The sequence below is a fragment of the Mustela lutreola genome, chromosome X (genome assembly GCF_030435805.1).
Source record: "Mustela lutreola isolate mMusLut2 chromosome X, mMusLut2.pri, whole genome shotgun sequence".
Taxonomy (NCBI): domain Eukaryota; kingdom Metazoa; phylum Chordata; class Mammalia; order Carnivora; family Mustelidae; genus Mustela; species Mustela lutreola.
Genome location: NC_081308.1, coordinates 26,183,660 through 26,210,453, shown reverse-complemented (window position 1 = coordinate 26,210,453; position 26,794 = coordinate 26,183,660).

Below are 26,794 nucleotides of genomic sequence, written 5' to 3'. Positions count from 1 at the left end.
TTTTGGTTTCTATTTCATTGATTTCTGCTCTGATCTTTATGATTTCTCTTCTCCTGCTGGGCTTAGGGTTTCTTTCTTGTTCCTTCTCCAGCTCCTTTAGGTGTAGGGTTAGGTTGTGTACCTGAGACCTTTCTTGTTTCTTGAGAAAGGCTTGTACCGCTATATATTTTCCTCTCAGGACTGCCTTTGTTGTGTCCCACAGATTTTGAACCGTTGTATTTTCATTATCATTTGTTTCCATGATTTTTTTCAATTCTTCTTTAATTTCCCGGTTGACCCATTCATTCTTTAGAAGGATACTGTTTAGTCTCCATGTATTTGGGTTCTTTCCAAACTTCCTTTTGTGGTTGAGTTCTAGCTTTAGAGCATTGTGGTCTGAAAATATGCAGGGAATGATCCCAATCTTTTGATACCGGTTGAGTCCTAATTTAGGACCCAGGATGTGATCTATTCTGGAGAATGTTCCATGTGCACTAGAAAAGAATGTGTATTCTGTTGCTTTGGGATGAAATGTTCTGAATATATCTGTAATGTCCATCTGGTCCAGTGTGTCGTTTAAGGCCTTTATTTCCTTGCTGATCTTTTGCTTGGATGATCTGTCCATTTCAGTGAGGGGAGTGTTAAATTCCCCTACTATTATTGTATTATTGTTGATGTGTTTCTTTGATTTTGTTATTAATTGGTTTATATAGTTGGCTGCTCCCACGTTGGGGGCATAGATATTTAAAATTGTTAAATCTTCTTGTTGGACAGAACCTTTGAGTATGATATAGTGTCCTTCCTCATCTCTTATTATAGTCTTTGGCTTAAAATCTAATTGATCTGATATAAGGATTGCCACTCCTGCTTTCTTCTGATGTCCATTAGCATGGTAAATTCTTTTCCACCCCCTCACTTTAAATCTGGAGGTGTCTTCGGGTTTAAAATGAGTTTCTTGGAGGCAACATATGGATGGGTTTTGTTTTTTTATCCATTCTGATACCCTGTGTCTTTTGACAGGGGCATTTAGCCCATTAACATTCAGGGTAACTATTGAGAGATATGAATTTAGTGCCATTGTATTGCCTGTAAGGTGACTGTTACTGTATATGGTCTCTGTTCCTTTCTGATCTACCACTTGTAGGCTCTCTCTTTGCTTAGAGGACCCCTTTCAAGATTTCCTGTAGAGCTGGTTTGGTGTTTGCAAATTCTTTCAGTTTTTGTTTGTCCTGGAAGCCTTTAATCTCTCCTTCTATTTTCAATGATAGCCTAGCTGGATATAGTATTCTGGGCTGCATGTTTTTCTCGTTTAGTGCTCTGAAAATATCATGCCAGGTCTTTCTGGCCTGCCAGGTCTCTGTGGATAAGTCAGCTGCCAATCTAATATTTTTACCATTGTATGTTTCAGACTTCTTTTCCCGGGCTGCTTTCAGGATTTTCTCTTTGTCAGTGAGACTTGTAAATTTTACTATTAGGTGATGGGGTGTGGGCCTATTCTTATTGATTTTGAGGGGTGTTCTCTGAACCTCCTGAATTTTGATGCTCATTCCCTTTGCCATATTGGGGAAATTCTCCCCAATAATTCTCCTCCTCTGGAATTCTGCTGCTCTCCTTGGTATTGAAACCGCACTCCTTGGTAGGTGAACTTGGTCTCGGCTGGATTTCTTGTTGATCTTCTGGGGGAGGGGCCTGTTGTAGTGATTCTCAAGTGTCTTTGCCCCAGGCGGAATTGCACTGCCCTTACCCGGGGCCAGGGTGAGTAATCCGCTTGGGTTTGCTTTCAGGAGCTTTTGTTCCCTGAGCGCTTTCCGTAGAATTCCGGAGGACGGGAATACAAATGGCGGCCTCCTGGTCTCCGGCCCGGAGGAGCCGAGAGCCCAGGGCCCCACTCCTCAGTGCGCCCTCAGAGAACAGCGCCCAGTTACTCCCGTCTGCCTGACCTCCGGCCGCGCTCCGAGCTCACCGAGCCTGCGACCGGTTCAAGGTAACACGGAGCTGCGAGCTTACTGTCGGCTCTGTCTCTGTAGCCGGCTTTCCCGTTCCAATACCCGCAAGCTCTGCGACACTCAGACACCCCCGATCCTTCTGTGACCCTGCGGGACCTGAGGCCACGCTGACCCCGTGTGGGCTTTGCCCCGGGTAGCCTCTGGAGCGATGTCCCTCAGCGGAACAGACTTTTAAAAGTCCTGATTTTGTGCGCGGTTGCTCCGCCGCTTGCCGGGAGCCGGCCCCTCCCCCCGGGGTCTATCTTCCCGTCGCTTTGGATTCACTTCTCCGCCGGTCCTACCTTTCAGAAAGTGGTTGTTTTCTGTTTCCAGAATTGCTGTTCTTCTTCTCTTCGATCTGCCGATGGATTTTCAGGTGTTTGCAATCTTTAGATAAGCTATCTAGCTGATCTCCGGCTAGCTGAAGTAGTCTCGGCCTGCTACTTCTCCGCCATCTTGACTCCTCCTCAAAATGACTTACCTTTTAGTAGACATGCTGGCAGTCAGTCAGGAAGTTATGCTTATTTTGGTAAGATTTAAGCAGTCAAAAAAGAAAAGAAAACCTCTATTTGGGAAATTTAAAAATATCTTTGTAAATCTGGTTTCAAACTCCAATAGTGTTGACCATTAAGCTGCATCAGCTTTGGTAGAAATACATTGCTCTGAGAGCTGAGAATTGGAATCTAGTTGTTACAATGAAATTTACTTGAAAAATTTCTCACCTACAACATTTATAGAATATTTAGATTTGAAGAATGGCACGAAGAAAGCCTAATTTATGTACTGGGTTGACCAACCGAAAAGGGTTGCCAGACTTTAGGTTTTCTTCTCTTTCCTCCTGAATGAATTAAAGGGATTAAGGGGATTCTGGTCCATAAGGTGGAAGGTTGCACAGGGGACTGTTTTGTTGCCCAAGTGTAGAAGGACATTTGGATATTGAGGTTTGAGGTCCTAGGTCTGGAAAACCCATGGCTCATTTGAATGCTCTTGTACAAGCATTGAGTTATATGTTTGAACACAGAGTTCCAATAGGTGGCTACGTAAGAGGAGAAGACATCACTGGCCCCATGGCTAAGGACTGCCCTTCTGCACTGACATAGGGTGATGGCAAGAAGAAAATGCTGTGCAGTTTAATAAGATAAATTCTCTAGACGTGACGCTAGATTTCTCTCTTTCAGCAGGTTACTTGGGAATGGGATAGATAATTGGATATCAGTCTAATAGGGCAAATGGATCTCTTAATTTACCAAGTAATAATAGTGCACTTGGAATTCAAGTATATGAAACAGTTCATATTCTTTACAATTGTTGCCCAAGGAAGGTGACTATGAAGATATCAATAGAAAAAGGAAAGTTTGATTCTTACCAGAGTAGCTTATTAATCCTGACCTGAGAAGCAATAGATGTGAAATTATTGAAAAGATTACCTGTAAGACATCTGGCACCACACAACTTAGTTCAACACACTCTCAACACCAGCTAGCTGCTTCACATTCAAGATATTTAACATTGTTGTGACCCAATCTCCTTATCTTTAAAATAAGAATAATTAAAAGATTTATCTCACAGGGTTTTTACAAGACTCCACGAGTTACTATACAAAAAGAGTACTGAATGATTCTTGACACTAGAAAAATGTCATCGTTGATATGTATTGTTTGGTTTATTGGTTTATTTTCATTTTGCTTATGAGCGTGCCTTTAGGACATGCATATTACCATATTTGGAAAGATTGATTTATCAGAGAAGTTAATAAGCTCTTGAGTAAAGCTGACAGATTTAGCAAATAAAATTAAGGAAGATAAAATTAAATTTTAACTTCAGATAAATGTTTTTTGTTCAGTATAAGCACATCCCAAGAATTTCCTGAATACCTATACAATAGTCTAAAAGCTTTCAAAACCTTTAGTAAGTACTGATTTTCTTCTCCTATAGTTCCAGTAAGATGGAATCATGGAATGAGGTTACCTTCCAAACCAGGTCAAAAAGGAACAACCAACCTTCACTGAAACTACTAACAGAAGCCATCTTTCCTAGGTGCTTGAAAGCCATTGGACGGGACTGGAAGAGATTATGCTGAGTGAAATCAGTCAAGCAGAGAGAGTCAGTTATCATATGATTTCACTTATTTGTGGAGCATAACAAATAGCATGGAGGACAAGGGGAGTTAGGAGAAGGGAGTTGAGGGAAATTGGAAGGGGAGGTGAACCATGAGAGACTATGGACTCTGAAAAACAATCTGAGGGGTTTGAAGGGGTGGGGGGTGGGAGGTTGGGGTACCAGGTGGTGGGTATTAGAGAGGGCACGTATTGCATGGAGCCCTGGGTGTGGTGAAAAAATAATGAATACTGTTATGCTGAAAATAAATTTTTAAAAAAGGAGATCTTTTTTAAAAGAGAATATAACCTAGCCACTGCCAAAATAGAGATTATGCAATAAAGAATAAACAGAAATAACACAGGAGGAAGCAGAACAAAGAGATGAGAAAGATTGGATGATCAAAATGCTCTCAGTCCCTTGAGGCAGCTGACCAGATGTGATATACCACTGGCCTTTTCATTTATAGGAACCATTAAATTTTCTATTTGGCTAACATCGACTTGTATTAGATCCTCACACTTACAGGTGGAAAATTTCTAGCTAATAAAACAAGTAAAGGTCACCTACAAGGCTTGTGAATCAGAGAATGGTCCAAGCCAGGGACTTCAGAATCTTAAATTTCATCTTAATATGCATCCATGATAAGCATTCAATAAATAATGGTCATTGTTAATAGCATAGTTCTTACTTAGTAAATGTCTAAAGAATGAAACATAACTAATTTGAGATGCAAGACTGAGTTGCAAAGATAGAGATTTTCTATAAAAGGGCATTTAAACCAATTTATGTCATTCTAGTTCTTCCTAGAGTCAACACACTTTTATTTTCTCAAAGAATCATCATAAATATTCTGCAATAGCACAAAGCCATTAGAAACGTTCTGACAAGTTGAATTAGACAACTAGAGATTTTAGTTCCCTCAAAATACATATACTTTACACAACAAATGGATAAAAATTGCTGGAGCAATTTGAGTTTAGGTTTTGTCAAATTTTCCATATTTGCAAAATTGTTCATGGCATCAGATGACCTAAAATACAGATCGCTTCCCCCGTCACTTGCTTGATGCCACAAGAGTAGGGAATACAGTTGCAGCATCATTCCGTAATCCTGTCTTGCTAATTTCTTTTAGTGATGCAGAAAGGTGGTCTTTGTGGTTGATATCATTTTGGTCAAAAGCACAATTGCTGTAACCTTATGCAATTAAAAAATAGAGGGCAGTTGCATAGATCTTTTTGATGTATAAAGTAATTTCTGTAATTCTGAAGCCAGATGAACACAGGACTGAAAGTCAACTCTGCTAATTATTTCAGTCAAGTTATTTTCTCTTTCTGGAACTCAGTTTTCTTATCTGAAAACTGGGCCTCATAACAGTGCCTGCACATTTTCAAGGAGTTAGCACATTTTATTACTTGTTAACATGCCTTATTCCTGTAACTGTGTAAAATCAGGTTCAAATAAATCAAATAACCAATCAAGATCACAGAGACTGAGTGTCAGCTCTGTGTCCCAGCCTCAGATATAAATGGTGTGAAGAAATAAGGAATGTCTTTTATGGAGATGTTAATTTTTTTTTCTGGTGTTCTAGGAATCCATGGTCAGTGTTCCCAGGAATGTAGTAAGACATGAAGTGCTTGGTTTTAAATTCAAGACATTCATTTGTCTATATCATTTTTCTTTCATTGAAAGTATAATTAGCCAAACCACTTATTTTAATAATGGGCCAATTCTTGGTGCCCCTGAGTTAGGGAAGTTTTCAAAGAAAAAAAAGAAATTTTCTAAGCTTGAATTTTGAGATGTAAGCTGTTTGTGTTATTCCCCCTTTTTATTTTTTTATTTCTTTTCTGGCTTTGTTTTCTGGTGGTGGGTTTTTTGCATTGTAGTTTTATCTTCTACTAAAAACAGTTCATACCGACCTAGATAAAAGTTGTCTCTGTAGATAGGCAGATTGGCAGACAATAACTAGAGATCTGACTGTGTTAAGAGCTACTTATATCAAAATATGATTTACTGTGCTTCTCAGATAAGGATTGTTCTTTGGTCTCTGGTGAGGTAGCAAATACCGTATCATCGCTAAACTTTGACAGCATAAATGGAATTTGTAAACATGAGGATATGGCAAGCACAAATTTGATGTCTATGTTTAGACTCTTTATGACCAGGTTGCAAATTCTAAGGCAGCATTTACTCAGTGGAAAGTAAAGACATAACACAGTAACAATGCACCAAGAAACTGCAGAGGTTATTTTGACACTAAAGCTTTATTTGATCAATAAGGAAAGCAATTGTCTTTGGCTCCATGAAACAAACTCTAATTAAAAAGAAAGATATTAATGCATATGATCTATCTTAATAATACTAGGGACTGATAATGGACCAAATATGTGCCATTGAAATTATTAATAACTTAATATTAATAACTGTTAATTATTAATAACTGTTAAATAAATGTTATTTGCTATTAGCTCCATTTTCTTTCCAGTACATAAATGTGATGTTGGAACATGTAAGAGACACAACAAATTCCTACTGACCAATTGACAAAGCTTAAAGAAAGATCACTGGAACTGTGTGAAATATAGAAGTTGAGAACATAATTCCAATAAGAAAAAATGCTCATATATTTTAAATAATAAAAAATGTATTTAACATTGCTCATACATATTTACAAATTAATTTATTCTTCTGCAGGGTATAGATTAATACCAAGTACAAATTTACTCTTGTACCATTAGAAATTTTCACTTGTCATGGAGGCAGTAAAAAGTGCTGTTTATCAGACTATTAGTTTACATATATAACAAAGTATTTTTTTCAAAGTTCTGAATGTAAGTGACACATACGTGTGTACATATATCTATGGATACACACACATATATACAGTAGAAAAGACACCTCCATGCAAACAGTGACACCGCTTTATCATGTAAGAGTTGCCCAAAAGTCCCTGATTTCCTTCTGTCCAGCTTAGACGCCAACATCTATCATCAGATTCGCTCTGGAAAAATACCCTTACCTACCTCAACCACTCCTCCTGTTTTTGTCTACTCCTTGAGGAAAACCTCAGTCACAGTAAATTCTCATTTCTGAATGACTGACTACAGGAAGTCACAACTAAGAACTACTGCTCTGAAAATTCATGATCGCTAGTTTCAGATGAGAACTTCATTCTCTTACAATTCTACAAGATTATTCACTTTTTCAACCCTCACTCTCAAAAAAAGAGATAGATTGTAGAGATATACTTGCCTGTGATCCTACCAGAATCCAAACCCAACACCTGTGCATTACATCCCCTTCCTTCTCTCCTCCTTAAAGTCCCAGCAATTATGCTCTCTTTCCTGAATCTAAATTTCTAAACCTTCTACCAGATCATTCCCATGAGAATATAAAGCTATATATTTTTTTCTATCTTAAAAAGTCACCGGGTCCTTAATTCTTCAGTTAACACGAATTTTGCCTGCATAGAAAAATTCCTGAAATTTCTTGTGTTTACTTAGTTGTTTCCAGTTTTCCTCCTCACAGTTTCTCTTAAACTGGTTCAAACTGGGCTTTCCTTCCGGACCCACTAAACATCCTCACGGAGGCATTGAAAGAGCCTCTCCATCCAAGGAGCACCTGTAAAGCTGGTGTGCTGCTAGAAGTCATACTCAGTTGCCCATTTTCATCTTAGTTTATATTTTCAGGGTTTTTATTTTGTAGTTACTTTAGACTCACTTAGCAGGTACAAAACTAGTACAGACAGTTCTCCTATATTCTTCAACTGGCTTCCCCAATAATGTCATCTACATGGAGTACAATTCGCAAAACCAGGGTTTTCACATGACAGCAATCCTACTAGTGAAACTACAGGTCTTATTTGGGTTTCGTCAGTTTTTACATGCACTCATTCAAAACATTCTTTGGTGCATAATGCCGTGACATTTTATTCTATGTATAGATTCATATAACCACTGTAATAGGGATACGGAACTGTTACATCACCCCAGAGAAACTATGTTCTCTCTTTTTAGCCAGAATCATCTACTGACTTGCATACTTGATCTATGAACCATGTCTTGGGGGTCCAACAGAGGACTCAAGCCCATATATCCAAAATAAAAACCTTGATCTTTCTCCTCAAACTCACTCTATCTCTTCCACTTGCTCTGTCTTCGAAGTACATCTGCAATCTGCCCTTCTCATGCTACCTTCTAGGCCAAACCCCAGCTCTGAGACATCACATTTTGATTTAGATTTGCCTTATCTAATTACTCATTTATCTTGGTTCTTCTGGCCTTGCTCTTTTCTTTGGTCTATATACAGCTTAGTAACCAGGGTGAACCCTTTAAAACATAACTCAAGCTCCATTCATGTTGCTGCAAATGGGAAGATTTCACTCCAGTGTGTGTGTGTGTGTGTGTGTGTGTGTGTGTGTGTATAATATATACACCATATCTTCTTTATCCCTTCATTAGGTGATGGATATTTGGAGTGTATTATGCTAAGTGAACTAAGTCATTCAGAGAAAGACAAACACCTATGATTTCACTCATATATGGAATTGAAGAAATAAAACAGATGAAGATAGGGGAAGGAAAAATAAAGGGAGGGAAGTAAACCATATAGAGAACAAACTGGGGGTTGATGGTGGGGAGGTTGTGTAGGGGATGGGCTAGGAGGGTGATGGGCATTAAGGAGGGCACTTGTTGGAATAAACACTGGGTATTATATTTAAGTGGTGAATCACTAAATTCTATTCCTGAAACCAATATTACATTAATTAGAATTTAAATTTAAAAATTTTAAAAAATAATTCAAATAGTATCATCCCTTAGTTAAAAATTCTCAAGGCTTTCCTACACAACTCTGAGTAAAATGAAAAGTCCTTTCAATTGCATACATTAGCCTTGAATGATCTGCCTTCCTATGAGTTCTCTGTCTTCATTTCTACTAACTTTTCTTTATTTACTCTTAACCCATACACTGCAGTCCTTGATCATCCTTAAAAGAAAAATCAAACATATGCCTGTATTTTAGCTATATTACTTTATGTCCAAGCTATCAGGTGTATTTTTGAACCAGACTATGGCTCATTTTCTTAATTCTTAAAACTCAATTTTAATTATATATACAGTAAACTTCACTTTCAGTGGTTAAAAAAAAAATCAGTGTATTTTCTTTATTTATGTCTGGTTAAATGTCACCAAATTAAAAGTCAGGTGTTCTGACCACCTAATACGAAAGAAGGCCCTCCATAATGCACATAAACTACTTACCCTTTTATCAATATCATTGTATTTTTTTTTTTTTGTGGAACTTAATGCAATCTGACATGCTATGATTTTACACATTTTTCTTTTTAAAAATTATTTGTTTAGAATGTAAGATCCATATAGAAAGACTATTTTTTATGGTTCCTTGTATTTTTTTCCCCAGAACCTAGAACAATGTTTTTCAAATTCTAAATTTCCAATAACTAGATAAATAATATATGTACCTAAATGTCAATAATAATTTTCCTAGCCTCTAACTTTATACTTTCCAAATTAATCGTTGTTCCTATGTCCATCTTTAATGATGCCTCAATATTATGAAATCATTCTCCAGTTGTATTAAGAATTGACATACATCACTGTATAAGTTTAAAGCATACAGCACAATGGTTTGATTTACATGAATTATGAAATGATTGCCAGGATAAGTTCAGCTAACATCCATCTTCTTCTGCAGATAAAATAGAGAAAAGGGGAAAAAATTCTCCTTGTGATGAGAACTTTTAGGATTTACTCCTAACAACTTTCCTATATGTTATACATCAGTGTTAGCTACAATCATCATGCTGTACAATACTTCCTAGTACTTATTTATCTCCTAACTGAAATTCATACCTTTTGACCTTCTTCCTCTAATTACCCCTCCCTGTACCCTCTCTTTGGTAACAAGGGCTCTGATCTCTTTTTAATGTTTGTTTTAAGATACCATGTACATGTGGAGCGCATACATTACTTGTCTTTCTCTGACTTATTTCACTTAACCTAATACATTTGGTTTTAGCCACAATCATTTCCAGTAGTAAGATTTTATTTTTTTTATTTCTTTTTAATTTCTTTTTAAATTTATCTTTTTTAAAAATTTCTTTTCAGTGTAACAGTATTCATTGTTTTTACACCACACCCAGTGCTCCATGCAATCCGTGCCCTCTCTAATACCCACCACCTGGTTCCTCCAACCTTCCACCCCCGCCCCTTCAAACCCCTCAGATTGTTTTTCAGACTCCATAGTCTCTCATGGTTGACCTACCCTTCCAATTTCCCTCAGCTCACTTCTCCTCTCCATCTCCCCTTGTCCTCCATTCTCTTTGTTATGCTCCACAAATAAGTGAAACCATATGATAATTGACTCTCTCTGCTTGACTTATTTCACTCAACATAATCTCTTCCAGTCCTGTCCATGTCCGTTCCTGATTAAAATGCTTCAAAGTATAGGGATAGAGGGAACATTCCTGAGCTTCATAAAATGTATCTATGAAACACCCACAGTAAATATCATCCTCAACGGGAAAAAGCTTGCAGCCTTCTGTTGAGATCAGGAACATGACAAGGATGCCCACTCTCACCACTCTTGTTCAACATAGTATTAGAAGTCCTAGCAACAGCAATTAGACAACAAAGAGAAATAAAAGGTATCCAAATTGACGATGAAGAAGTCAAACTCTCTCTCTTCGCAGATGACATGAGTCTTTATATGGAAAACCCAAAAGACTCCACCCCCAAACTACTAGAACTCACACAGCAATTCAGCAACATGGCAGGATACAAAGTCAATGTACAGAAATCAGTGGCTTTCTTATACACTAACAATGAAAATACAGAAAGGGAAATTAGAGAATTGATGCCATTTACTATTGCACCAAGAACCATAAGATACCTGGGAATAAACCTAACCAAAGAGGTAAAGGAACTGTACTCAAGGAACTGCAGAACACTCATGAAAGAAATTGAAGAAGACACAAAAAGATGCAAGACCATTCCATGCTCTTGGATCAGAAGAATAAACATTGTTAAAACATCTATACTGCCTAGAGCAATCTATACTTTTAATGCCATTCTGATCAAAATTCTACTGGTATTTTTCAAAGAGCTGGAGCAAATAATCCAAAAATTTGTATGGAATCAGAAGAGACCCCAAACTGCCAAGGAAATGTTGAAAAACAAAAATAAAACTGGCAGCATCACGTTACCTGATTTCAAGCTTTACTACAAAGCTGTGATCACCAAGACAGCATGGTACTGGCATAAAAACAGACACATAGAACAGTGGAACAGAGTAGGGAGACCAGATATGGACCCTCAGCTCTATGGGCAAATAATCTTCAACAAAGCAGGAAAAAATATACAGTGGAAAAAAGACAGTCTCTTCAATAAATGGTGCTGGGAAAACTGGGCAGCTATATGTAGAAGAATGAAACTTGACCATTCTCTTACACCATACACAAAGATAAACTCAAAATGGATAAAAGACCTCAACGTGAGACAGGAATCCATCAGAATCCTAGAGGAAAACATAGGCAGTAACCTCTTCGATATCAGCCACAGCAACTTCTTTCAAGATATGTCTCCAAAGGCAAAGGAAATAAAAGCAAAGATGAACTTTTAGGACGTCATCAAGATCAAAAGCTTCTGCACAGCAAAGAAAACAGTCAACAAAACAAAGAGGCAACCCACGGAATCGGAGAAGATATTTGGAAATGACAGTACAGATAAAGGTTGATATCCAGGATCTATAAAGAACTCCTCAAGCTCAACACACACAAAACAGACAATCATATCAAAAAATGGGCAGAAGATAGAACAGACACTTCTCCAATGAAGACATACAAATGGCTATCAGACACATGAAAAAATGTTCATCATTACTAGCCCTCAGGGAGATTCAAATTAAAACCACACCAGTTAGAATAACCAAAATTAGCAAGGCAGGAAACAATGTGTATTGGAGAGGATGTGGAGAAAGGGGAACCCTCTTACACTGTTGGTGGGAATGCAAGTTGGTGCAGCCACTTTGGAAAATAGTGTGGAGATTCGTCAAGAAATTAAAAATAGAGCTTCCCTATCACCCTGCAATTGCACTACTGGGTATTTACCCCAAAGATACAGATGTCGTGAAAAGAAGGGCCATCTGTACCCCAATGTTTATAGCAGCAATGGCCACAGTCACCAAACTGTGGAAAGAACCAAGATGCCCTTCAACGGACAAATGGATAAGGAAGATGTGGTCCATATACACTCTGGAGTATTATGTCTCCATCAGAAAGGATGAATACCCAACTTTTGTAACAACATGGACAGGACTGGAAGAGATTTTTTTTTTTATGTTTTGAAGATTTTATTTATTTATTTATTTGAGAGAGAGAGAGCGTGCACACAAGTGGGGGGGAGCAGAAGAAGAGGGAGAAGCAGACTCTCTGCTGAGCAGGGAACCCAATGCTAGGGCTTGACCCCTAAGACTCTGAGATTATAACCTGAGCCGAAGGCAGAGGCTTAACTGACTGAGCCACCCAGGTGCCCCAGGATTTTACTTTTTATGGCTGAATAATATTCCTGTGTGTGTGATAGTCATTTTGGTTGTTTCCATCTCTTGGCTATTGTAAATAACACTGCTATGAGCATGGAAATGCAGATATCTTTTTGAGTTAGTGGATATATCCTAGAAGTGAGTATCTCCTGAAGGGGAACTGTTGGATCATATCATAGCTCTTTTTTTAATTTTCTGGATCCTCCATATTATTTTACATAGTGGTCATACTGATTTACAATCCCACCAACAGTGCACAAGGGTTCCCTTTTCTCCATGTCATTACTTCTCATCTCTTTTCTTTTGAAGATGGCCATTGTAATAGAAGTGAGGTAATATCTCATTATGATTTTAACTTGCATTTCCCTAATTACTACTGAGGGTGAATACTTTTTCATGCACCTGCTGGCATTTTGTTGATCTTCTTTGAAGAAATACCTATTCAGGTTCTTTGGCCATTTTTAATTGGGTTGTTTGTTTTTTGCATGTGTTTTGTATTTTGTGTGTTCTGTGTGTGTGTGTGTGTTTGCTGTTCATTTGTAATAGTATTTTTAAAATATATTTATGATACCAACCCCTCAACATGGTTTGCAAACATTTTTTTTCCCTTTCCATAGGTTGTCTTTCCATCATATTGATGTTCTCTATTTAATGTAGCCCCACTTGTTTATTCTCAATTTTGTTCTTGTGTTTTTGGTATCATCTCTAAAAAATCATTACCAAAATCCACATCAAGGAGTTTTACTCTATTTTCTTCTAAGAATTTCACAGTTTCAGGTTTTATGTTTAAGTCTTTAGTCCATTTTAAGTTAATTTTTGTGAGCGGTTTAGGTTCTGAATCCAGTTTCATTGTTTTGCATGTGATTGTTCAATTTTCCAGTACCATTTATCGAAGAGATGCCTTTTTTCCACTGAGTATTCTTGTTTCCCCTGTCAAATATTAGTTCACCATACATGCTTGCTTGGCTTTATTTCTGGGCTTTTGATACTGTTCCTTTGGCCCATTTGTTTGTTTGTATGCCAGTACCATACTGTTTTTGATGATGATAGCTTTGTAGTATAGCCTGAAATTAGGAAATGTGATTCTTCCTGCTTTGTGCTTCTTCCTCAGAATTTCATTGGATATTAGGAGTCTTTCATGGTTCCATATAAATTTTAGGAGTCTTTTTCTACTACTGTAAAAAATACCATTCAAATCCTGATAGAATTTGTACTGAACCTATAGATGGCTTTTGGTAGTACTGACTTTTTTTTTAGATTTTATTTATTTATTTCACAGACAGAGACCACAAGTAGGCTGAGAGGCAGGCAGAGAGAGAGGGGGAAGCAGGCTCCCTGCTGAGCAGAGAGCCCGATGCGGGACTCGATGCGGGACTCGATCCAGGACCCTGAGATCATGACCTGAGCCGAAGGCAGAGGCTTTAACCCACAGAGCCACCCAGGTGCCCCAAGTACTGACATGTTAACAGCATTAATTCTTCCAACACATGAACATGGGATAACTTCCCATTTATTTGAGTCTCCTTCAAAATTTTTTAAAAAAACTTTGTTTTATAGTTTTCTGAGTAAAGACTTTTTATTTCCTTAATTAAACTGATTCCTATGCACTTTATTGTTTTTGATGCTATTGTAATTTGGTTTTTTTTTTCATTTTTCAGAAAATCCATTGTTAGTGTATTGAAAAGCTACTGATTTTTATGCTAATTTTGTATCCTGAAACTTACTAAATTCATTGATTAATGGTTTCTGGTTGAATCTTGAGATTCTATCTATAAAATCATATCATTTGCAAATAAAGACAATTTTACTTCTACCTTTCAAATACCTTTTACTTGTTTTCGTTGCTGGACTGCTATAGCAAGGACTTCCAGTAGCATATTAAATATGAGTGCTAGAGTAGGCACCCTTGTTTTGGTCCATGTTATAGAAATTTTAGCCAGCACTTCTGTGCTCATAATGCTACTATTTTGTTTCACAGAATATGGGTTCTTGATATTGTACTTAACCTTTATATTCCTTATGTGGGGAATCTTAGCAAGTTTTAAAACTTACTAAGTATTAAAATTGTGCTTTAACTCTTGATTACTATAATGCCATGTCCTGGACAATGCTGAGCACAAGAAGCTCTTAATAAAAATTTATTACATCTGTTGACCAGAAGTATTAATTTCTCCTTTATTCTTACAAAAAACAGACACTCAAACTCTCAGCAGGTGGAACACTTATATTGTTTTTTTTTTCCTTTAAATATAACTGATTCTGGGGCGCCTGGGTGGTTCAGTGGGTTAAAGGCTCTGCTTTTGGCTCAGGTCATGATCCCAGGGTCCTGGGATCGAGCCCCGCATTGGGGGGGGGAATCTCTGCTCAGCAGGGAGCCTGCTTCCCCCTCTCTCTCTGCCTGCCTCTCTGTCTACTTGTGATCTCCCTCTGTCAAATAAATAAATAAAATCTTTTAAATAAATAAATAAATAAAATTGATTCCTAGCAACATGTGGTGAAGTCTTACTTACCTTTGCATTTTTAAGACTGGGACCAGGGGTACCTGGGTGGCTCAGTGAGTTAAAGCCTCTGCTTTTGGCTTAGGTCAGGATCCCAGGGTCCTGGGATCGAGCCCCACATCGGGCTCTCTGCTCAGCAGGGAGCCTGCTTCCTCCTCTCTCTCTGTCTGCCTCTGCCTACTTGTGATCTCTGTCTGTCAAATAAATAAATAAATCTTTTTAAAAAAAAAAGACTGGGACCAGTGCCTGCCATCTACTAGGAGCTAAGTAACTTATTTATGAATAATAAAATAATTAAAGAATCATTACTCTCAACTTCAGATACACATTTATAGCCAGCAGGATTTAGATGTTAATAGAGAGAGGACATGTTTTGAGAGAGCATCTTGCTTATATTCACTGTAACTTCATTATCTCCTTATACAATAATTTCTGATTTCCACTAGGCATTTGCCAAACAGATCAGTTGGTCTCTGCCATATCCGTCAGTCCATATTTGAGACTAATATGTTAATATCATTTTCACTTTTAATGACAAGGCAAAGTAATTTCCTTATCTTTTTAAAAATATTTTATTCATTCATTTGTCAGAGAGAGATAGTGAGAGCAGGAACACAAGAAGGGGGAGGGGGAGGGAGAAGCCGGTTTCCCATGGAGTAGGGAGCCCGATGTGGGGCTCAATTCCATGACCCTGGGATCAAGACCTGAGTCAAAGGCAGAGGCTTAACCCACTGAGCCACCCAGGTACCCTTCCTTTTCCTTTTTAAACAAATTCTTCGTTTTCATAAGCTTTACCTTTGAACACCACTGTCTTTGCCAGGAGCTATTTGATTTTAATATTCAATCTTGAATAAAAGTACCAATTGGGAAAATCTTACTTTGCTTTTAGGCTAAAAATCAGTTGCGATTTTAATTTATTCTCTTTTCCTTTAGGCAAAAGAAACGCTTTCAAAGACATTGCATTTTATAAACACTGCATATGAAAAAGTTAAATACATAGAGAAAGAGAATGTTTTTACTGTGGTGGTAATTTTTCTTCCAGAATTCTAAGAAGGCAGAGGGCTGGGCTGTGGTCTTGAGCAGAGACAGATAAAGTAAGACATTTTATTTTTTAAAGAAGGATAAATGGAAAGATGTCAGTTTTTAAGGTCTTGATTTGGTCTTTGACTGGGCTAAAAATATCATTTCACGGCTATTAAATAGCCAGCCCCCCAAATGCACTTTCTTTACAATGATAGATGTGGTTTCCTTTGGCACAGTGTTTCAGTATAGCATGCATAAGTCATATTTGCCCTGCAAGCCCATGTTATTCCTGCAAAATGATTATAAATGTGGTATTCTCAGTTTATATGTTGACCAAGTATCTTGCCCTATTCATTTGATTCTTTGTACTTTTTCAACCTCTTGCTATGTTTTTCCTATACAAATCTATTTCTCCTGAAGCCTTAAGTTTTAGCATCACCTTCTTTTGATATATGACTATTAAAATGTAATTTGTGTCAAAAAATATTGTGAAACTGGGCCATCTACCTCTGAGTCTCTCTCTATAGGCACAGAATGAATAGAGGTAGACAAAAGTTAAATTTCCAAAGATTAAAGACATCGCTAAAGATCACACAAAACGGGGTGCCTGGGTGACTCAGTGGGTTAAGCCTCTGCCTTCAGCTCAGGTTATGATCTCAGCATCCTGGGATCGAGCCACGCATCGGGTTCTCTGCTCAGTGGGAAGCCTGCTTCCCTCTCTCTCTGCCTACTTGTGATCTCTCTGTCAAATAAATAAATAAAATCTTAAAAAAAAATCACAAAAAAGGCACCAGCAGGTTTTCATTAGTATTTGTAATATTAGAAAACAGGTAATACTAAGCCCAAAGTCTTTCATGAGTTATATATATTACCTGTCATATATATATATATATATCATGAAAGACTTTGGTTTTAGTATATATATATAAACACCAGGGGCACATCTGGGTGGCACAGTTGCTTAAGCACCAGACTCTTGGTTTTGGCTCAAGTCATGATCTCAGAATCCTTAGATCAAGGTCCGGGTAGGAGCTCCAAGCTCCACAAAGAGTCTGTTTGAGGTTCTCTCCTCCTTTCCCTCTGCCCTTGCTCCCTGCACAATTGCTCTTTCTAAAATAAGTACTTTTTAAATAAAGAAAAAAATAGAAACAAACACTAAAAACACAAGTATTTATGTATCTTCTTAAAAATACTAGTACAGAGGGTGCCTGGGTGGCTCAGTCGGTTAAAGCCTCTGCCTTCAGCTCAGGTCATGATCCCAGGGTCCTGGGATCGAGCCCTGCGTCAGGCTCTCTGCTCAGCAGGGAGTCTGCTTCCTCCTCTCTCTCTACCTGCCTCTCTGCCTACTTGTGTTCTCTGTCTGTCAAATAAATAAATAAAATCTTTAAAAAAATACTAGTACAGAAAATAGCACCTGTGTGTTACAATTCCAACATTTAAATGATGGGTGTCTTGCACAATAATAAACCTAATTTCACTTCTTAAAAGTGAACTGTTAGTAGGTAATTGGGATAGATACATTCTTTTATCTTGTACCCTTATATTTTACAAAATATACATGTGATTTTATATGCTAATTTGGCACTCAAAAGATATCCTTTAAGTGCCTTTCCTGAAAACAAGTGCTGTCGCTGAGTATGTAGAAAGTAGCTAGCTGCCCAAAGTCTGTCTGTCTCCAACTTAATGATAGGGCTTGTATGGATTATATGGATATATTTTTTTTTGTCCCTGGGGAGGAAAGAGAAGGTAGGATTTCCCATATTTCCTGTAATAATTTTGCCTGTGAGATACTTAGAAGTACTAATTTATTATAGTTATAAACATATATGATTTTTCATTAACAAATTTAACTTTTTATTAATGAAGGTCAAGAATCAGACACCATTCCTAAATTGTTGAAGGATACAGAAAATTAAACACGTCACCAGTAAAATAATCATTGTTTACAAAGTGAACACTTCCATTACAAGACTGCAGCTCCAGAAACGTAACACTGGAGTGTAGAAGAAAGGTTCACTTCCCCAAATTAACCTTGTTTGTGACTTCTAGTTTTGCCTGGTCTTTAGCTTTAAATATGTCCACTCTCTTTTGTTTCTTCAACATTATGCCTGTGAAATTTAGCCATTCCATTGTATATAACAATGTTCCTTCATTAATATACTTACTATAGGATTTTTTATATTTATAAAAAATAGAATGTAGCAACATTCCTTCATTAATATATTCACTACAGTATTCTTTTTATAAACATAAAAAATAGAGCTATCCATTTTATTATTAATGAACACTAGGCTCATTTCCAATTCTATTATAGTAACAGTGCAATGATAAGCAGTTTATATTGATTTTACTGAGTGAATGTAAACACTGAGTTGAGCCACCCCTCAAAACCCAGGCTCTTTCTGCCCCTGGGTCCTGTCCCCCCTGCTTTAATAAACCACCATTTTGCATCAAAGATATCTCAAGAATTCTTTCCTGGTCATTGGCTCCAGGCTTCACCCCACCAAACCTCACTCATATTCTAAAACTTCATCAGCATGACAGGGAGAGAAAGGACCATGGCAGTCACTTGGATTAGTAGTTCTCAAAACTTTTTCTTTTCAATTCAAATCAAAATAAAGTCCAAATATTATTTTTTAATTTTTAAAAAAATTTTTTAATAAACATATATTTTTATCCCCAGGGGTACAGGTCTATGAATCGCCAAACTATGGAAAGAACCTAGATGTCCATCAACAGATGAATGGATCAAGAAGATGTGGTATATATACACAATGGAATACTATGCAGCCATCAAAAGTCCAAATATTTTTTAAAAAGCTAAAAGCAAAGCTGCTCTATTAAAATACAAGTCTCACCTGCCTTTAAATTTCCCCTTGTCCCTGTCAAAAGCACATCATTAGAGGAGTTTCCAAGAAATCTCAAAGAATCATTGTGGGTTTGAGGACCTGTGACTTTGTGCAATGTTGTCTTTTTTTTTTATTATTTTTTAATTTCTTTTAAGTGTTCCAGAATTCATTGTTTATGCACCACACCCAGTGCTCCATGCAGTATGTGCCCTCTTTAATACCCAGCACCAGGCTCACCCAACCCCCACCCTCCTCCCCTCCATAACCCTCAGTTTGTTTCTCAGAGTCTCATGGTTCACCTCCCCCTCCGATTTCCCCCAACTCCCTTCTCCTCTCCATCTCCCAATGTCCTCCGCGTTATTCCTTATGCTCCACAAGTAAGTGAAACCATATGATAATTGACTTTCTCTGCTTGACTTATTTCCTGAGGCTGCTGAGAGGAAAGGCAGGCAGGAGAATCTTTCCATTCCTCAGGGTTCTGTTCATCCACCACCCCCAGTGGACTCCAATGCTGCCGTACTCCCTGCTGCTCCCACAGCTTTTCCAAAGTCTTTCCATGTAAGCATTCTGGCTCTACTGAGAAAAGGGAACTCGGGAGAAAATCAAAGGAAAGGACTTTCTGTCAGTGCAACTGAGAGCGAACAGAGAGGGAGAAGTTGGAGCAGTTTTTTCTCGGTACAGTCTAAGGCAGACTGGTTCGTAACAGGAATGCTATTCTGGTAAATTCAGTGCTCCACTTATAGTGTTGTTGTCTTTAGTACATGAATACATGAAAAAGTTACTGATATAGCCCACATAGAATTTTTCTTTCTGTAAATTTGTTAGATTGGAGAAAGGATTTATGTCTTCAAACACATATGCTAATCTGTGGGGTTTTTTTTTCTATATTAAGAAAGTATTTTCTGATTCCATACAAATTTTTGGATTATTTGCTCCAGCTCTTTGAAGAATACTGGTGAAATTTTGATCGGAATGGCATTAAAAGTATAGATTGCTCTAGGCAGTATAGACATCTTAACGATGTTTATTCTTCCATTCCAAGAGCATGGAATGGTCTTCCATCTTTTTGTGTCTTCTTCAATTTCTTTCATGAGTGTTCTGTAGTTCCTCGAATACAGGAAGTATTCCTCTTTGGTTAGGTTTATTCCCAGGTATCTAATGGTTCTTGGTGCTATAGTAAATGGAATCGATTCTCTAATTTCCCTTTCTGTATTTTCATTGTTAGTGTATAAGAAAGCCACTGATTTCTGTATATTGACTTTGTATCCTGCCACGTTGCTGAATTGCTGTATTTGTTCTAGTAGTTTGGGGGTGGAGTCTTTTGGGTTTTCCATATAGAGAATCATGTCATCTGCGAAGAGAGAGTTTGACTTCTTCATTGCCAATTTGGATACCTTTTATTTCTCTTTGTTGTCTAATTGCTGTTGCTAGGACTTCTAAAACTATGTTGAACAAGAGTGGTGAGAGTGGGCATCCTTGTCGTGTTCCTGATCTCAATGGGAAGGCTGCAAGATTTTTCCCATTGAGGATGATATTTTTGAAGTGGGGGGGTGGGAGGTACCAGTTGGTGGGTATTACAGAGGGCATGGATTGCATGGAGCACTGGGTGTGGTGCAAAAATAATGAATACTGTTTATTTTGTTGCTTAACACTGAGAATAATTCATGCTTAAAGAACTCTGTAATAGGAAAAGTAAGAATGCTTTCTCAAATTCTAGTGCCTATTTTGTGCAGGTACAAACTGCAGAAGGCCTATTTTTCTATAAGTGTATTAACATATGTAAGCATCCAAGAACACCCCATCCACACATATATAGGCACCTATAGTCAAGATGCTTAGGCCCTGGAGAAATGAACAAATTCTGAAGTATTTTGGAAGACTGCTGTTAGCAATGTAACTGGAAGACTAAAGAAAGCAAATTCATTAGAGGACTTCTGAGGTAATTTCTTTGACAGCTAATTACCTTATTCTGCTTATCAGAATTCAGAGCAAAAAACATTAATATATTTAACATACCCTAATAATTTCTCTAAGTTTAGGAAGTGCTCATGGGCAGATCAATCAATCTAGAATGTACCACAAGTGGGCTATAAAATAATGTTTATGCTAAATTTATATACCCTTATATAAAGGTAATGCTAGCTTCATAGACTGAGTTGAGAAAGCTGAAAAAAGTTGAAAGAATGCAGGAAAAGACAACCTTTGGTGAGGGCAAATATCATTTAAGCAAAAATGACCCATAACTGATAGATATTGGATATGAGGAAACAGAACATTAAATGAACTTTTCTACCTTTAGTACATAAGCTCAAAGAAACACTTTGCATCACGTTCTATGAATCACCAGGTTTTTTCCAGTATCACTGAGGAGAGTGGGAACTATTCTTAGCTCTGTGTAAACATTAATCACTGTTACTTCTAATTCTTCCAGGTGCTTTTTTCCTGGCCTTGAGTAGTTTCCTCACAGGCATGCCCTGGTAAGTACTCAGCTGAATATTCAAGGGAACCTTCTACTGATCTCTGAAATTCTCTCTCTGGGACTGTTTCCTCACAGGATTCTGTACTGTGAATCCCTGCTGCTTTGATCTTCCAGATTCCCAGCGATTGCTAACGCGGAACCTAAAGATCTAGAGGTGGGTTTGTCCTCTGTAATGCCCCAGACTGAAAACTCTTCATGCAGGAAGCAGGGGTCTGCCTAGAGCTCATGTTCTTCCCCACCCCATTTCTAACAGATCTCTTTTCTTCATTTTGTGATGTTCAGTGTCTTGAAAGCAACTTTTTCATAATCTTGTTCACTTTTTTTAATACTTTCACTTGGAAGCATAGATCTGGTTCCTGTCATTCCATGCTGGCCAGAAGCAGAATTTCTGTACTGACTGTCTTGCTTTACTGATAACTCATTTATTTCTTATTGAAGACATTTTCATTCTGTTAGTGTCAGATTATAAGCAATATTATGTCTTATTCATGACAAAAAAGTCTTCATTTTGCTCTCATGTTTGATGTTTTCCCAAAGTAAATATAGAAAATTATGTATTCTTTTTTACTGTTTAAAAACCAAAGATGTATTTACATGGAGTCTTGACCTTTGCATCTACGTGTCATTCCTTTTGGTTTTAACCATTATATTTCTGAGTGTTTTATTTGCTTCATTTGTTATTCTTCAATTATCTATTCAGGTCTGTATTTTAGTTCTTTAAACCCATAAATTTCTAGTCCATGCTCTACTGCTGTAATCTGTCCCATATTCTGTGTATTCTTCCATCTGGAAACTACCATTATAAATGTACTAGAACTTTCTTTTCTTTCCATTTCTCATGTTTATCTTTCTGTTCTTAGGTGTGTGTATTCCTATGACTCGTGGTTCTTTAATCTCTTAATTTAAGTAATTTTTAGGCTATTTATCATATTAAAAATAACTTTATTTTTCATGTTTAGATATTGATTTTGCTCTCGTAGGTTATATTTTAAAGTTGTGTTGTCTTATGGAATTCTGATCTCTTCTCATCTGTGGTCCGGGACTGGGGATTCAAGTTCTCAAACACCTTTTTATTTTTCCCATCCCCAGCCTAAAGGAAAGAAAATTTCCATTGTGTTGCTTGTCTCCTTCATTTTTAGAGATTATCTGTCACTTTAAGTGCCCCGGCTTTGTGAGTGGTCTTCTTTATAGCTTCAAGCTTGCCTTCAAGTAAGGCCGCGTCACTATTCACCACAGTCCACATGGAAACCAAGTCCTCAGGGCCAGGCAAGGATCACCAATGTCAACTTGATTTCTTTACTCTGTGATTCTTCTTCCTTTACTTTGAGACAGAACTTCCTTTTTACATTTTTTGAAAAAAAATTGAAATATAATGACTTTTTGGTCATGGTTTATCAATAGTTTTTTTTTTTTAGTTAATTTTTTATTTTATTTTATTTTATTTTAATTTTTTATTTTTTATAAACATATCAATAGTTTTTATGAAGTTTTGCCTGGATAGTGATCCACACTAGATCCATTTGCTAAGATTGTCAGAAAACTTTATGTAACTTTTAATATACATTATTTAATTTTTTCCTCATAGTGACCCAATGAATACCAGTTGATAGAGACCAAAAAAAAAAAAAAATGCTAAGCCTTTTTAGCCTTAGCTAAATACTGTAATTAGCTAAATACATGTACTACTGTATTACATGTATTACATGATTAGTATACATGTAATTATTACATGTATTACATGATTGCATGATTAGTATTACATGATTAGTAAAGATTTTGACTATGATTCAAATCCAGGTCATGACATCTCATGGTTATGCACTTAGTCATTAACCTCTATAACCTAACTTTAAAGAGACAGGATTTCGTGACATCTTATAGATGTATTTTTCTAAAAGGAGAAAGGACCTCTGTTATTACCTGTACTTGACAGTTGAGTATGAGTATATCCTATGTTCTTTGCTATCTGGTGAATCTGTTCAAATTACTGGAATTGGAGAAAAAGGCAAGAAAATAGGGGAAAATAACATTATAATATTAGAAACTGGCAGGTGGATCGAGCTTATGTCTTTTTCTTTGCTGAAAAGTTATAATATTTCAAATTCTATAGATGGCTACTGGATACCTTCCTCTCACAAAAATTCTGAGTTTCCTTTGTGATGTGCTAAAATCAGACTATTTCAAGTTACTCATGATCAGTCCTTGATATTAGTTGTGCTTTATCTATTTATCTTGAATTAGTGAACTTAGTGATGTATTGTTCTCAATTCAGTTTGCTATTTCAGCACTACTATCATTTGCATTTAAAAAGGTGAACACTTAAAGTTCTGAGGAATTTCTTCTTTCAACAGCAAAAGCATCACTTGCTCCATGAATGAGGTTAAGAAGATACATGTCATTGATACATTATCATCATCATCATCATATTGCTATACCAAAAGGCAAAGCTCAAATTATTTTCTTTAAACGTTGATATTGTCTCTATGTTTTTCTTCTATCCTGCAGAATTTTCTAAAGAGTTTCTCAAAATCACATAAATCTTAGAAACTCCCAGTGAATTATACAGACATAAGCATTTGTGTCTCTGATAAACACAGATTACTGCTCATCGGAAGTTTTTTTTAAATTTATTTTATTCTATAGGCACAATGTCCTAATAAGATAGAAGTTTCGGGGCGCCTGGGTGGCTCAGTGGATTAAGCTGCTGCCTTCGGCTCAGGTCATGATCTCAGGGTCCTGGGATCGAGTCCCACATCGGGCTCTCTGCTCAGCGGGGAGCCTGCTTCCTCCTCTCTCTCTGCTGGCCTCTCTGCCTACTTGTGACCTCTCTCTGTCAAATAAATAAATAAATCTTAAAAAAAAAAAAAAAAAAAAAAAAAAAAAGATAGAAGTTTCTATCCTTAAACGTTTGTCCTCAGTATCTTCCAGTTCTCTTAAAATTGTGAGACTTGCACAGAATACCATCCATGTGGTTATTAGCAAGGATAATTTTATCAGTGATGAAAAAACACTGAAGGACACAGGATGGGATTTTTTCAATGTGACAAAAGTTATGTAAGCTTATGGGGATGCCTGAACAGAAGAGGAATTTGTCCAGGGGTCAACTTCTAGACCCCCAAAATAGCTCACTTCAGTTATGTGAGGTGTAAGCGGTTTGTGAGGTATAAGGGATTCATTCCACTTATGCATGGTGAGAATGTGGACAGATTTTAGAAGCTTGCCTTTACTGTTTTGTACTCCTGTGTTCTGCCACCCATCCCCCAAAACCTCTGCCTGACTCTGTCTTAGCTACTCTGGAGACTTGAATATTGTTCTGTCTATTGCACTAGGTTCTAAGCACAAACCAACTATTATGAACTCTTTTTGCGATTCAGTGAAGTTAAAGTTAGTGACCCAGAAACAAAGGTCAGTAGGTCCTAGCTTCAGACCTTTGTGAGATCCATTCCTGTACAGCCATTCGAAATTCTGAAACTTTAATTAATCAATTCCAATGACAAGCTTGACCACCATGCTAATTATAAACATAATCTCAACAAGTTTTTCAGAAATTAGTCTAAATCTTCTTTAGTCTAATCAATTACTATAATAGCATAATTCTTGCCAGTTTGTTTGTAGACAGTTACCATAGGCCAATATGAGAAAAGAATCCAACCTCTTTTTTTTTTTTTTTTTAAAGATTTTATTTATTTATTTGTGAGAGAGAGAGCGAGCACAGGCAGACAGAGTGGAAGGCAGAGTCAGAGGGAGAAGCAGGCTCCCTGCGGAGCAAGGAGCCCGATATGGGACTCGATCCCAGGACGCTGGGATCATGACCTGAGCCGAAGGCAGCTGCTTAACCAACTGAGCCACCCAGGCGTCCCTGAATCCAACCTCTTTAATGGTATGTATAAGCCACTGAATTAACTGAAGCCAAATCTACCCATTTTAATATATTTAATCTTAAATAAGTCACTCTATTAATTCAGGAACTTTTCACTGATTACTTGCAACTAAGCATAGCTTCCTTGATATATTTTCTCAATATTGACCATTAATTATCCTATTCTTGAATACATTTTTATGGTATTCTTATAATTTCTTAGTTATAAATTTTTAGAGGTAGACTTTGTATGTATTAGTGGTTAGGTAATAGTCATACTGTTAAAGCTTCAGTGTCTACGAAGCAAGTGCCCTCCAGGAAGGTTGTATTAATTTATGTAGCCAACAGCATTACATACTCACCAACAGTAGAATGAGGAGGAAAAGGAAGAAGAAGAGGAGGTAGAGAGGAAGGCAAAGACTACTACTACGACGACGACTACTACTTTTTAATTCGGGTCATGGGTAAGGCTCTATGTCCCCTGAAAAAAAGTTTTTGCCTCCAAAATTCAGCAATTCAAAGACCGACATAGATTTCTTTTCTTGAATGCACTGGATCATGTTTTTAAAGATGATTAACAAAATTTTCTTCAAAATTCAAATCAAATATAAGGTTGAAGAGTTACCTAAATATTTCAGAATATAGATATATAAGAGAGAGTAACAACAAAAAGAAAAAGGCTCAATGGAGAATCTAACACTTTCTAGAGAGACTCATACACAGGCACATCGTCATGAAATTTCAGAAGGATTGAAATAAAACAAAGAATGTAAAAGTGGAGATAATAAAAGACGTTTTCAATATAATAAAAATAATATTCAAAAAGTACTATCAATTGCCTAGAAATCAATAAAAAAAAGACTCAATATGTACTTTCATCAGCTCCCAAACTGTTAACCATACAGGTATAGAATAAAAAATATTTTCAAACAGAAAAACTCAGAAAATTTACCTTTTACACTCTTTTCTTAAGAAGGTTGCTTCAAGCTGTGCTCTGGCAAATTCAAAAGGTAAACCAAGAAGTAATAAGCAAACAGTGGATCCAGCCTAAGAAATGAAAGAAAAGACATTCCAGTTGAAAAATCAAGAATTAGAAGTATAAACATTATTTTCAGACATGATGATGACTGTCAAGAAAAAAAGTCAAATAATCTAAGAGAGTTACAATTATTTGAGTTTGTAGATAGTATCTGTGTTTACTATGTACCTTATTTTTCATGGATTATAAAATAAATTTTAGAAACAAAAGTCCTTTTATTACAATTAATATTTACTAATAAAAATGTGTTAATAGAAGAAAACCATGTCACTGAAAATTTCTGTATCCTAAATCATAAGCAAATGCACGTATGTACATACGCAACACTTAGTAACCATCTTTATTTATTTATTTATTTATTTAATTTTTGATTTTTTATAAACATATATTTTTATCCCCAGGGGTACAGGTCTGTGAATCGCCAGGT